The following is a 14,145-nucleotide window of genomic DNA, read 5'->3' as shown; positions in this document are numbered from 1 at the left end:
CTTTATCTCCTTTTTGTTCATTAGTACACACTTGCAAAGCTGGTAACAAGAAATAGAAGAGAGAAGTGAAAGGAAAAAGAAAACAGATATTGAGAGAAAAACAAGGAGAAAAAAGAAAAAGGGAAAAGGAGCAAGAAAAAACAAGACAGAATCAGAGATGAGAGAGGGAGCAGAGGAATAAAAAGGAGGCAGGGAATAGTGCAAACTCCAAAGACAGAGAATGGCTTTGTCTAAAGGAGTTGCTTATATTAAACTATTAAAGGAGCTTTAGAGAACTGAGAAAGGAGGCAAATAGAAGAGAAAAAGGAAGAAAAGGCAGACTTCTTTTTTTGAAGTTGACTGGTTAATGGGAAGTCAGTATTTTAAGGCTCTACAGAAAAACTAAATAATTTAGAGGTCAAACTGAGAGATAATAAGTAGTTCAATGAAAAAAGGAGGAGAGGTACTCTAGGGATTTAAGCATCCTAATATGATGATCATGTGCACAATTTACAGAATTTTGCTTCATCCCACACCTTAAGGGCTTGGGAGATGCAGTGACAGATTAAAACAAAACAATAAAACTTATACCTGCAAAAGTACACTTTTTTCCTTTCTGATTCCTAAAACTATTATTATAACCCCACTCCTTTTTCTCTCTGGAATCCCAGGAACCCCATTAGGCCCAGGGAGTGGAGGAAAGTGGTCCCTCCCTCGGGATCAAGGTCAGGGGCAATCTGTATGAGCTCATGTCACCTCTGTCATCTCTGCTCTTCCAAAGAGCTCTTAACCTGAGAAGTCCCATACACAGAAAACAAATACCACAGACAAGATCTGAAGCACATAGAATGAATGAGTCTGTCTGCCATTAAGGCCAAGTGGTTACTGGGCACATCTAGATGGCATGAGAGTTTAAACCCATTGATGAAGAAGTAAAGAAAGCATGGGTAAAAACTGGAGCTAACCTTAAGAACTAAGTGGCTAGTGACTCAGTTTCAGAAAGATCAAACCAAAGCTCTACATAAAGATGAGGTGTAAGAGAAGGCTCAGGGATGAGTGCAGGGCTAACCTGCTGAGGAAGGACTGAAAAGGCCTGAGGAGCCAGTCCCTCAGTAGGCACCAGCGCAAGACTCCAAGTGCCAAGTTAGCCCAACCTGAGGTCGAAAAGGGCTGATTTAAAGGGCAAGAATACTTGGAGATAAGAACAACTGTTCTAGGAAAAACAAAGAATCACCACAAGAATATCCTTGCCTGACATCCACATCAGTTCAGAAAATTGTTCAGTGAAGGTCTTCCATAAAATTAACTCCTTAGCAAAATAGCAGCCATTTGTCGTAGCAATATCTTTACCAACACCACTCCTAGGGCAATGGAAACTAAGGAGAAAATAAACAAATAGAACTACATCAAAATAAAAAGCTGCTGCAAAGCAAAGGAAACCATCAACAAAACAACAAGGAATCCCACTGCGTGGGAGAACATATTTGCCAATGTTATCTCCAATAAGGATTTAATCTCCAAAATTTATAGGGAACTTATACAACTTAACAAAAGGAAGATAAACAACCCAATCAAAAAATGGGCAAAGGACCTAAATAGACACTTTTCAAAAGAGGACATACAGAAGACCAGGAAACATATGAAAACATGCTCAAAGTCACTAATCATCTGAGAGATGCAAATCAAAACAACAATGAGGTACCATCTCACACCTGTCAGAATGGCTATCATCAACAAATCAACAAATGACAAGTGCTGGAGAGAATGCTGAGAAAAAGGAACCCTCTTGCACTGCTGGTGGGAATGCAGACTGGTGCAGCCACTGTGGAAAACAGTATGGCGTTTCCTCAAAAAAATTAAAAATGGAACTGCCATTTGACCCAGTAATATCACTTCTAGATATATATATCCCAAGAAAACAGAAACACCAATTAGAAAGGATATTTGCATCCCTATGTTCATAGCAGCACAATTTACAATAGCTAAGATTTGGAAACAGGCCTAAATGCCCATCAGCAGATGAGTGGATTAGAAAACTGTGGTACAGCTACATAATGCAATATTACACTGCTGTAAAAAAGAAGGAATTCTTACCATTTGCAACAGCATGGATGGAACTGGAGAGCATTGTGCTAAGTGAAATAAGCCAGTCAGAGTAAGATAAATATCACATGATCTCACTCATTTATGGAATACTAAGGGTCCGGTGCAAGAAATTCGTGCACGGGAGGGTGTGTCCCTCAGCCCAGCCTGCACCCTCTCAATCTGGGACCCCTCGAGGTAGGATCGGGCCTAAACGGGCAGTCGGACATCCCCCTCACAATCCAGGACCCCTGGCTCCCAACTGCTCGCCTGCCTGCCTTCCTGATTGCCCCTAACCACTTCTGCCTGCCAGCCTGGTCACCCCCTAACCACTCCCCTGCCAGCCTGATTGATGCCTAACTGCTCCCCTGCCAGCCTGTTTGCCCCTAACTGCCCTCCCCTGCAGACTTGGTCAACCCTAACTGCCCTCCCCTACAGGCCTGGTCCCCCGCAACTGCTCTCCCCTGCAGGCCTGGGTCCCCCCCAACTGCCCTTCCCTGCAGGGCCGGTTGCCCCAACTTCCCTCCCCTGCTGGCCATCTTGTGTGTTGGAGTGATGGTCAATTTGCATATTACTCTTTTATTAGATAGATAGAGGCCTGGTGCATGGGTGGGGGCCGGCTAATTTGCCCTGAAGTGTGTCCCGGATCAGCGTGGGGGTTCCCTTGGGGCGTGGGGAAGCCTGGGAAAGGGGCCTGTGGTGGTTTGCAGGCTGGCCACGCCACCCAGCAACCCAAGCCGAGGCCTTGGGATCTGGGATTTATTTATCTTCTATAATTGAAAATTTGAAGCCTTGAGTGGAGGCCAGGGCAGGCCAGGAAGTTTGGCTTTCTCCATCGCTGGGGAAACCCAAGCCTCCTGCTCGCTCCGTGGCCACAGCCATTTTTGTTGAGATTTATTTATCTTTTATAATTGAAACTTTGTAGCCTTGAGCGGAGGCCAGGGCTGGCCAGAGCGGGTGGAAAGCTTGGCTTCCTCCATCGCCGGGAAACCCAAGCCTCCTGCTAGCTCTGTGGCCGGCCGCCATCTTGGTTGAGTTAATTTGCATACTCGCTCCTGATTGGATGGTGGGCGTGGCTTGTGGGTGTAACAGAGTGATGGTTAATTTGCATGTTTCTCTTTTATTAGTGTAGACAATGAACATCATACACTGATGAACAGAAATAGATACATAGACAAAGAAGCATCTAGCAGACTGTCAAACTACAGTGGGAAGGCAGGGGTGAGGAGGAGGGGTGTAAGAGATTAACCGAAGGACTTGTATGCATGCATGTAAGGACAACCAATGGACACAGACACTGGACGGTAGGGAGGGGAATGGGGTGAGGACATGTGCCGGGGGGTAGGAGGCTGGGGCGAGGTCAATGAGGGAAAAAGGAGACATATGTACTACTATTTGTAATACTTTAAACAAAAAAATTAAATAAATAAAATAAAAAATAATAAAATTAACTCTTGTACTTTTTTCCTTTATTTTAGTTTGCTAGTAATAATTAACATTTATAAAGATACACAAAATTTCTGAAGATGGCGGCAAAGTTAAAAAACTAAACTGCGCCGCGCACAACAATTTCAAATATACAACTAAAAGACAAAGCATCTACCACCCAGAACCACGGGAAAGCTGGCTGAATGGTAAATTTACAACTAAGAAGGAAAAAGAAAGAACAAATGCGGAAGGGCTGAGGTACGGCGGCGCGTGAATTGGGCTGGTGGCGGGCAACGGGACATGCGGCTTTTTTTCCAACCCTAAGGGAGATAAGCTCCTGATCACTCTGAAATCCAGTTTCTGGGGATGCGCGGGGGACCCAGACACCTATGGGGAGAAGCTGGACTCTTGGCCATCGTGTCGGAAAGTGAGAGTGACTTTCTTGTAGAGGTGCGCCCAGCAATCAGTGTTTACTGCGCTGAAGCGTGGGATGCAGGGACTTGGAAACGTGGAAAGGCAGAAAAGGCAGACTAGCAGCCATTGCTGTTCGCCACGCCCTAGCCTAGTGACGCCCTGAGACCCCGCCCCACCCTGAGACCTGCCCCGCATATTCTACAAACCCGCCCAGGCTCCACACAGCAGCTTTTGCATATAAATGGCCTGTCCTGTGGCAGCTTAACCAAATAAACTGCAGCTCCAGTCAGACTGCTCCAAAACCACTCAAGCAAAGAGGAGAAAACTGCAGTTTTTGCTGTAACTCCTGCTGAGTGGCCTTAGACCGTAGCTGACCTGCACCCGATTGGAGACCCAGAAACGAGGGCATCTAGTGGTCGGTGTGAGACGACACCAGATTTCAACCACTCGAATACGGGACACATTCAAGAGGCAGACTCAGTGAGCGCCAAAGCCCTACTGGAACAAGTCCCGGCCCATAAACGTGTCTCCAGTACAGCAATTTTTCCTGTATAGATAACAGCGGGTTCTCACAGCCAATTGGCCTGGAGGTCAATTCCTCCCAATGACACCAACAACAATCAAGACTTAACTACAAGGCTGTACACACAGTCTAAAAAGGGGTGCACCAAGAGCGTCCACCTCAGGTAACTGGGAGGCTGACCCGTTGAACCAATAGGACACAAAGTTACCCTACCAACTCAGGAAAGCAGCGAAAATGAGGAGGCAAGGAAACAGATCCCAAACAAAAGAAATGGAGGAGAACAAATGACTAGACATAGAGTTCAAAACCACGGTTATAAGGTTTTTCAAGAATTTCATGGAAAAAGCCGATAAATTTAATGAGACCCTCGAGGATATGAAAAAGGTCCAACTAGAAATGAAACATACACTGACTGAAATAAAAAATATTATACAGAGACCCAACAGCAGACTAGAGGAACGCAAGAATCAAGTCAAAGATTTGGAATACAAAGAGGCAAAGGACACGCCTCCAGAAAATCAAGAAGAGAAGAGAATTCAGAAAGTAGAAGATAGTGTAAGAAGCCTCTGGGACAACTTCAAGCGTACCAGCATCCGAATTTTTGGGGTGCCAGAAGAAGAGAGAGAGCAAGACACTGAAAACCTATTTGAAGAAATAATGACCGAAAACTTCCCCCACCTGGTAAAAGAAATAGACTTACAAGTCCAGGAAGCGCACAGAACCCAAACAAAAGGAATCCAAAGAGGACCACACCAAGACACATCATAATTAAAATGCCAAGGGCAAAAGACAAAGAGAGAATCTTACAAGCAGCAAGAGAAAAACAGTTAGTTACTTATAAGGGAGCACCCATACGATTATCAGCTGATTTCTCAACAGAAACTATGCAGGCCAGATGGGAATGGCAATATTCAAAGTGATGAATAGCAAGAACCTATAACCAAGCCTACTCTACCCAGCAAAGTTATCATTCAGAATTGAAGGGCAGATAAAGAGCTTCACAGATAAGAAAAAGCTAAAGGAATTCATCTCCACATGAAATGCTGAAAGGTATCATTTAAAAGGAGGAAAAAGAAGAAAAAAGTAAAGATAAAAAATTATGAACAAATACATACCTATCGACAAATGAATCTAAAAGTCAAATGAATTAAAAATCTGAAGAACAGAATAGACTGATGAACATAATAGAATCAGGGGCATAGAATGGGAGTGGATTGATAATTCTCAGGGAAAGGGGGTTGTCTGTGTGGGGGGTACGGGAAAAGACTGGACAATATCATACACCTATGGATAAGGATAGCGAGGGGGGTAAGTAAGGGCAGAGGGAAGGGTGGGAACCGAGAGGAGGGGAGATATGGGGGAAGGAGAAACAATTGTAATAATCTGAACAATAAAGATTTTTTTAAAAAAAGATACACAAAATTTCTAAGGACTTTTTAATTAACTATGGGAGGCAGTGTGATAACCAGAACTTTGGGCTCTATATTCTGTTTTACTGCCATTGTACCATGATGCCACATATTCCTTTTTGGCTAAACTTTCCAAGCATGTTGTTAGAGGAAAACCAATAAACTTTTCCCTCACCTGGGTTGGTGTAGCTACCAAGAGATCACCCCTAGTGATCATCTGTAGTGATGACAACTCAACCACCAGCTCCAAAGACAGGGATGTAAGGTGGGAGTTTAGAGGAGGAGAACCATCAGAATGACCAGTGAGTGGGTTCCCACTAATAGGGGCTGGATATTTCTAAATTCTTCCTTCCTGTACCAGTTCCTCTCAAGGTTTTTTATAAATACTCTTCATGCATGCACCAAAACCTGTAACTATCCATATCAAACGTTCACTAGCTTAGTGGCAGAAAAGATGGCAGGCATTATTTAGTAAAGATGAAGACTGAAACAAAATATTAGAAGCCAAACAATTTTAAAAGTGGATTGCTTCTTAACTATCATATATCTCCACTGAGACCTCCATCCCAAGACATAAGACTTAGTTCAATGCTTCTGGCTTTGCTTTCACACCATGGCCCAATGAACTCAGGTTTTCATGACCACTACTCCACTGAAATCATGCACACAACCATCATCTGTGAGTTACCACAGTTAATGTCAGAGCCCATATCTCGTTTCTCCCCTCTCCAGTTTATCCTCTACATTTCTGGGACTCAAACTTCCCAGATATTCAACAAACTGAATCCCTAAAAAAAGCAACAAGTGGTTTCTCACCATCCAAATTTCTGAGTTGAGTTTCTTTTCTAAAGGCCTTCACTTCTTGCCCTGATGCAGGGCCCTGGCTTTTCTCGGCACTATGAGCTTACTGTTCCCCCATTCTCCATGTATTTATATTGCATCTGTAGTCTTTTTGCCAGGCTCCCGAGAATGTCCTTTCCCTCAGCATCTTTTGAAATTTCCCCATTCTTAAGAACCAGCTTTGCCCTAACCGGTTTGGCTCAATGGATAGAGCATTGGTCTCCGGACTCAAGGGTCCCAGGTTCGATTCAGATCAAGGGCATGTACCTTGGTTGGAGGCACATCCCCAGTAGGGGGTGTGCAGGAAGCAGCTGATTGACATTTCTCTCTCATCAATGTTTCTAGCTCTCTATCCCATTTCATTCCTCTCTGTAAAAAATCAATAAAATATTTTTTTTAAAAAGAACCAGCTTTACTATCACTTTTCAAAGCTCCTTCAGACACTGGTAGGTAGAATTAATCACTCATTCCTCTGTTCCCTTAACATTTTGTTCACCCATGTAACAGAGCCCTGATTATCAATTTATGGCTATTTGTTTGCAAGGCCACTTCCCACTCCAGGCTGTAGAGTCCTGGGGGAAGGGGAAGCTGGCATAGGGAGCAGCACAGAACTGCCCAGAAATGTTTTTGAACATAAATGACACAACATCCCCTCTGCATTCCTTAATCCCAAATTCCTATGATACAGTCCCCTTCAGATTGGCCTCTAGGCTAAACAGTTCCAAGGGAAACCATTTGCTACAGTAAGATCTGAGTAGTGATGCCCCTGGAACTGGCAATATGGAATCTCTGTCTCTTCTTCACCTTTACTACTTCACTACTTCCACAATTGATTTTAGCCAAAAGACCGAGAAGTGATAGCCTACTTCTAAATGCCTTAATCCTACTAATTTGATATTTTAAAAAAACTAATGAACATGTGTATGATTAATAACTATCTGATTATTTTAATTCCGATATACTTTATTGAAAGTTATTTCCACTCTATCCAAAAGGACAAATTGATTTGTAAACAATGATTAAGTACTTTCTTAAAAATTAATACTAAAGGTAATGCGTATTTAAATTTTTATGCTTATTTATTGGCACACACATACAAATAGCAGTATTTTATTTCTGAATTTTACTGTAGATCAGAGGTACATGTTGGAGTTTCCTGGTAGAACAATAAAGTAGTTAATTATCACTAGCATTTAAAGGTTAAGCTGAACGATGGGCACCGGGGCAATAAGCGATGTTTAATAGCATGATTGCTCTGGAATCAAATTGGACTTGGCATGGACTCTCATGAATCTTACAAACCCACCATTCTGCCACTGAAGACCACTCAGTCTTTGCTGGGCATGTGAACAGGAGGGATTAAATAGATGCTGATAAAGACAACATCACACTTTTACAAGAAATGCTTATTTTAATTTCTTTATTCTTATTTTAAAAGCTTACCTAGGTGAGCCATTTCCCTCTCTTACTACATAACAAACTATTGGAGCTGCATCATGATTCTGTAAAAATCTACACATCTAGAAACATTAAACATAAATCTTTTCTTACTACAGTTTGATCATATAAATATACTAGCAAATTTGTTATGAACAGAAAGCCTGTGGCCAATCTAAAGAGGGCAAAATACCTTAAATGTGAATATTTAGTAAAAAGCTCTGAAAAATAAAACAATCACCTAGAATTAACTTTTAAAAAAGCTCTGTATTTTTTAAAAATGAACCCTTCTATTAAAATATTAAAAAGAGCAAGATAGAGGTTTAATGAAAGAAAAAGAGGAGGGAAATAAACAAGGAGAAACTAAAGGAAAATAATTTATAAGACTTATTCTATGGAAAATCCTAATTGCTTTGTTAGTAAGCTTTAAAGACAGTTATAAGTAACACTAAAGGCCCAGTGCACAAAATTTGTACACTGCGGGGGGGGGGGGGGGGTCCCCTCAGCCCAGCCTGTGCCCTCTTGCAGTCCGGGACCCCTCGCTTCTTACCCAACCCCCTCCCCCCCCCCCCACCTGCTCGCTGTTCCTTACTGCTTGGCTTGCTGCTCCTTAGCGCTGCCGTGGAGGTGGGAGAGGGTCCCGCCATCGCTGCTGCACTTGCCAGCCATGAGCCTGGCTTCTGGCTGAGTGGCGCTCCCCCTGTGGGAGCCCAATGACCACCAGGGGGCAGCTCCTGAGTTGAGCGTCTGCCCACTGGTGGTCAGTGCGCATCATAGCAACCAGATGTTCTGGTTGTTCTGCCATAACGGTCGCTTAGCCTTTTATTATATAGATTACAAATCATGTTTATCTCAAAATGAGAAAAATTATAGATCCTAGTTTGAAATCCAACCTAGACTTAGTAAGGCTGTTTGACAAGTTGGCTGAAAAAGTGATACCTCCAGTAATCTAAAGAGATGACTCGCACCTTCACTTTATTCCTCTGCCACCTCATGATCAAAGATGGCCTTGTATAAGGAAGAGTTCTATAAAAACTATTACCCCTAGATGAGGTAGTATTGGTATAATTAGCTAATTTTAATAACAGGGCACGCACAGACTTTACTAGCAGGCAAGAGCATCCTCTGAGTCAGACTGCCTGGGTTTGAGTCTAGAGTCTTCTATTTTATAGGTGTGTAGCCTTGGGGATGCTGCTGTTTCAACCAGTCTGTGGTCAACAATACCCCACCCTCTTCCTCAACTGCACTGCTTTTTGAGAACTAAGTGAAAGAATCCACATAAGGTACAAGGCACTGTCCCAGGCAGACAACTGAGCCCTCTACAATAGCAACTCAAAGAGCACTATGACTGTGGATTGCACTCTATTTACTATAGAGCTGGTGTGGATCTTCTATTTTAAGCCTCACATAAGGACTATTCTAGGTATTTGTGTAGCACTACCCTTCAGCATAGATATACAAATAGTCCATAATGATAGGGTTTCAATAGGCTACTATTAACTAAAATATCTCCTTTCAACAATCACAGTAAGCTTTTGGTTCAATACTATAGGCAGGACTATAAATACCACCTCCACACTAGACTTTCTAATTTGACTTCAAATGCACATCAAGCTGATTCTGCTTTCCCTTTGCATAGGTGCAGCGCTCAGACTTCGCTGCTTACTTATAAGATTCCAACCAGAAAGAATATGCTAAAGGCCAAGTGGACAACCAGGATCAAGAACTCTAAACTCCTTTATTACTTCTGTGTCCATCAGCTACAGCCTTCAAATACCCCGTCTACTTGGCACTAAATTGTAAATCTGTTTTCAAACAGATGGGATGATGACAGGGCAGAGGACACCACAAAAATCTACTCTACCTGTAGTTTATTCTGTACAGGAATTAGTTTGGTCAGAAACAATTCAGGGGAGTCTGTTTATGGCAGTGGGGATGGGTAGGATGGAGAGGACAGGGTCATGAGCCTTGTAGACCCTTTATTGATGCTATAACCAAAGTACCCAATCACCATTTCCTCTGCAAAAGACCAATACCTAGAGCAGAGACGAATATTGGTGACTTTCTTGAATTCAGAAAGGCCAATATACTCCTGGAGTTCCACAGGGACTCAACCCACTCCTAAGCAGAAACAAACTCACAACCACAATCTGGTCACCAGTCCTCAGGCATTTGTTACAAAATACTTTCAACAAGTCCTGAAGAAAAAAGAGTATCCTGAATAAACCTATGTACACCAAACCCCATCCCAGTGCATTTCTGATTGAGGTTTTATGTAAACAAAATGTTTACATGTTCCTGTTTATACAACTCTTTTTAACTGATAAAACATTTTAAAGTTTATTATCTCATTTATAAGGGAATAAACAGGAGAGATGAAAAAAAATAATCCTCAACTGGGAAAAAGTAAATATAAGAACTTTTAAAAAAAATTATTTGGTCAAAATGCACATTTCTTACTGCCTGATAACACATGCAATTATATGTAAATTAGCTTAAAATGTCTAACATATTAGTGGTGAAATACTTGACTATAGTGTCAGTTTATTGCTCATTACAATAAAGCTTTTTAAAATTAAGGAAGTCATTAAATACACAATCTGTATATAACTCTCTTTTTTCAAATTAATGTAAATCAAAAGTAATCTTCAAAAGTGACTGGGACTTTCTGCAGACCTGCCCTTGCTAAAACAAGATTTAACATAATCTCCATATAAAGTAATGGGTCTGTTCTTAATAAAGGTTTCACCTTCTATAACATTTCATGAACAACAAGTTCTTTAAAATGTTCCATTGGTGTCGTTGTCTTCCAGCTTCTCCCTGGGTAAGAGACACTTGGTTTACGATGAATTTCTTTTGCAGGTAATAAAAATTCTATCAAACCAGAGAGGCGGTAGCCACAATAGTCATGCTATGGGTACGCAAGTCAGAGAGCCCTGGGCTCAAAGCCAGGCTGTATCATTTGTTGTATGACCATGGGCAAGTTAATGAATCTCTCAAAGCTTCCGTTTCCCCGGTGGGTAAAACGAGGGTAACAGAAATACTTCTTTGGAAGGCTGCTGCGAGGATTCAGGAGTGCTTGCAAGCTATGAAGCACAGCACCCAGCACCATGAAGAGCTACTGCTCATGTGGAACCCACCACACAAACGTAGTCCACTTATTGATTCACTCAGTATTTAATGAATACCCTTGCCCTCCAGTAAGGATCCCTGAAGTGAAAATACTTACTGGTAGAATACAGAAGTCCTAGATAGTTTTTTCCTTCCTGTGGTATAATATACAGCACTCCAGTATTCAGTCACTCATGTTTTGTTGCCATGGACTCAGCATTATGTATTACTTGGTCAGGATAAAATGCTGTAATAATTTATAAGGCATCAATAAAATTGATTTTAAATTAGAACATTATCTTAATGTCCTCTTGGGGTTTCTTGACTGTTATTTCCTCTTCCTGGAATAAAGCTGTTGGCTCCACCCCAGAAATTTCATTACATACTGTTACTTTAGCTGGTGAGCTGAGCTGCTGGAACAAGATGCTTTCTTTGACACCAAAGATAAAGGTTTAAATCTTGTGTAGACGCCTTAGTTTCCTCTTGACAGCCATTGGCTGCATGTGGTCCAAACTGTGGTTCACATGAGGAAGGAACTAGAGGAACTGAGAGAGAACAAGTATATTCCCTGACCTCTGATGGGGAGAGCCCAAGCACAAGCTAAATTAGTCAAGTAATCTCACTCCTGAGTTTAGAGATGGCAGAGGATTAAAGCCTCCCACAGACTGTAAAAAGGAAAAAAGAAAGAAAGAAAAAAAGAAAAGCCAGTGCACACAAATGTAGCACAGAAGTCACTTACGTCTTTTACTAGTAAACTGTCTAATCACCCAAGGCCACTGCATGCTCTCCAATCCAATTGACCTCCTCCAAGTTTGCAAGACCTAACATTCCTACGTGCACTTGTACTCCACTAAGAAATCCCTCCCCTCTACAAATCTTGTATGCAGACACTATGTACATTAATCATATAGACCAGTGATGGCGAACCTATGACACGCGTGTCAGCACTGACACGCGTAGCCATTTCTAATAACACGCGGCCGCATGCCGAGGATGAAACATTTGCTGCTCCTGAGGATGAAACATTTGCGACTAGAGTCATGGAGTTAGTTTTTTCCTCAAAGTGACACACTACCCGAGTTATGCTCAGTTTTTTGGCGAAGTTTGACACACCTAGCTCAAAAGGTTGCCCATCACTGATATAGACTCACCACCTTATTCTGAGATTATTTTTTTCCATTTAGCACTTATAAAATATATCCTAAGTCATTCATTCACCTATTGCCTTATAATCAATGTTACTAAGTTTCATTGACAAATACGAATCAGTACATGAGTTTGATTGTCCTAAAAACAAGGGAGGTGGAGCCCAAAAATTTCCTTCCTGAATTTTCTGGGAAGGTGAATTGATGTTAGATTTATTCTTAAACTGTGCTCTGTTCTTGAATCAAAATATGTAACATACTTTTTCTAACAGCTGCTTTGAAAGAAGCTGAAGTAGGGTAGCTAGCTGCTTAGAGAAAATAAGTGACTCAGCTTTAAGACTTGGCAAGCTGTATCTTAATGGACCAGAATCCTCATTTTAGTAACTATTAACATTTATTGAAAAAGGAAGTATTTTCATATTGCTACTTTTTTCCAGTAAACTGTTTTAATCTATCTGAAAGGCTAAACATTTTTTTTCTTCCAAAGTGTTAACTCTACAGACCATCATATATATCCTTATGTATTATGCATGCAAATGTACTCTATAATCTTAGAGGGTAATTCCGCAGGAACAGAGAAGGAAATGACAGTACATTAATTTAAAGGTAGGCTACCTAGCAGTTTTAGGATTGCTAATCCTTAAAAACTCCAGGTCTTCTTTGTGCCACCACAAAGGGTTAAATAGTTTTTAGTGATCACTTAGTTATTGTGGTTTTAAGGCCTTTCATTAAAGTATTGACTTGAGTTGTGTTCTAGAACAGAACTGACAAACAGAAATAGAATGTGAGCTACATATGTATTTTAAATTTTTCTAGTGGCAAGATTTTTAAAAAATTAAAATAAACATGTAAAATTTTAATAAATTTTATTTAGCCCAATGTATCCAAAAACGCCACCAACGTGTAATCAATATCTAAATTATCAATGATATATTTTGCATTCTTTTTTAATACTAGGTCTTTAAAATCTTTGCCCTTACAGCACATCTCAATTTGGACTGGCCATATATTTCTGGTGCTCAATAACCACATGTGGCTTGTGGCTACCATATTAGATGGCATAGGTCTAAAATTTCTTGAATAGGAATCAACACCTATTAATAGAAACATCTAGTGCTTTATAGAAGTACAGGCCCGATGTGGCGGCTGCCTCTTTCCTCCAATCTCAGTTGAAAGCCTCTTTTCCTCGGAGTGCTGACACCCCATCTCTTTCACCTCTCAGCACAGGCTTCTGCCAAGAACTCTTTTTCCAAGACTCTGAGTGACTAACCTCTTTTCACCTTTTATATCTCAGCTTTAAATGCCACCTTCTTAGAAAGGTCTGGTGAATGATGCTATCCAAGATTCCTCCTGAAAATCTCTATCAAAGCCCCCTTTTAAAATTTCCTAGCACTTGTATCACAACTATTATTGTGATTAGAAGTTCCTGGAAGGCAAGGTCTATGCCTGGTTTCATCACATGAAAATCCAGTAATTGCTTTAATGCCTCAATGAACAGCTGCTGAACAAACAAATGAGTACAACACTTGACTTGCTCATGCACCAATGCTTATGCATATGTCTTCCTTGTGCCCACATTATTTTCATTATGTTGAGATTAGAGATTAGGCATTTCTAACAGGCATGCACTATTGTATCTTACTTCTTTGTATCCTTAGCACTCAATATGATTGCCAAAGTCAGAAGAATAGCTGTGTGTGTGTGTGTGTGTGTGTGTGTGTGTGTGTGTGTGTGTGTGTGTGGTATATGCAGGGGCATGTATGTAGGCACACCAAAG

At 41.3% G+C, this 14,145-nt stretch overlaps 1 protein-coding gene across 5 annotated transcripts in view; it reads right to left on the bottom strand.

Moving 5' to 3' along the window:
* LOC103286511 (TLE family member 4, transcriptional corepressor) overlaps positions 1–14,145 on the bottom strand; it is a 163,989-nt gene that overhangs the window by 25,044 nt on the left and 124,800 nt on the right. The gene's annotated exons all lie outside the window — the stretch shown is intronic.

The sequence above is a fragment of the Eptesicus fuscus genome, chromosome 15, assembly GCF_027574615.1.
Source record: "Eptesicus fuscus isolate TK198812 chromosome 15, DD_ASM_mEF_20220401, whole genome shotgun sequence".
In the NCBI taxonomy this organism is placed as follows: domain Eukaryota; kingdom Metazoa; phylum Chordata; class Mammalia; order Chiroptera; family Vespertilionidae; genus Eptesicus; species Eptesicus fuscus.
The sequence above is the reverse complement of the archived record's forward strand: the minus strand, read 5'-3'. Positions and strand labels throughout refer to the sequence as shown.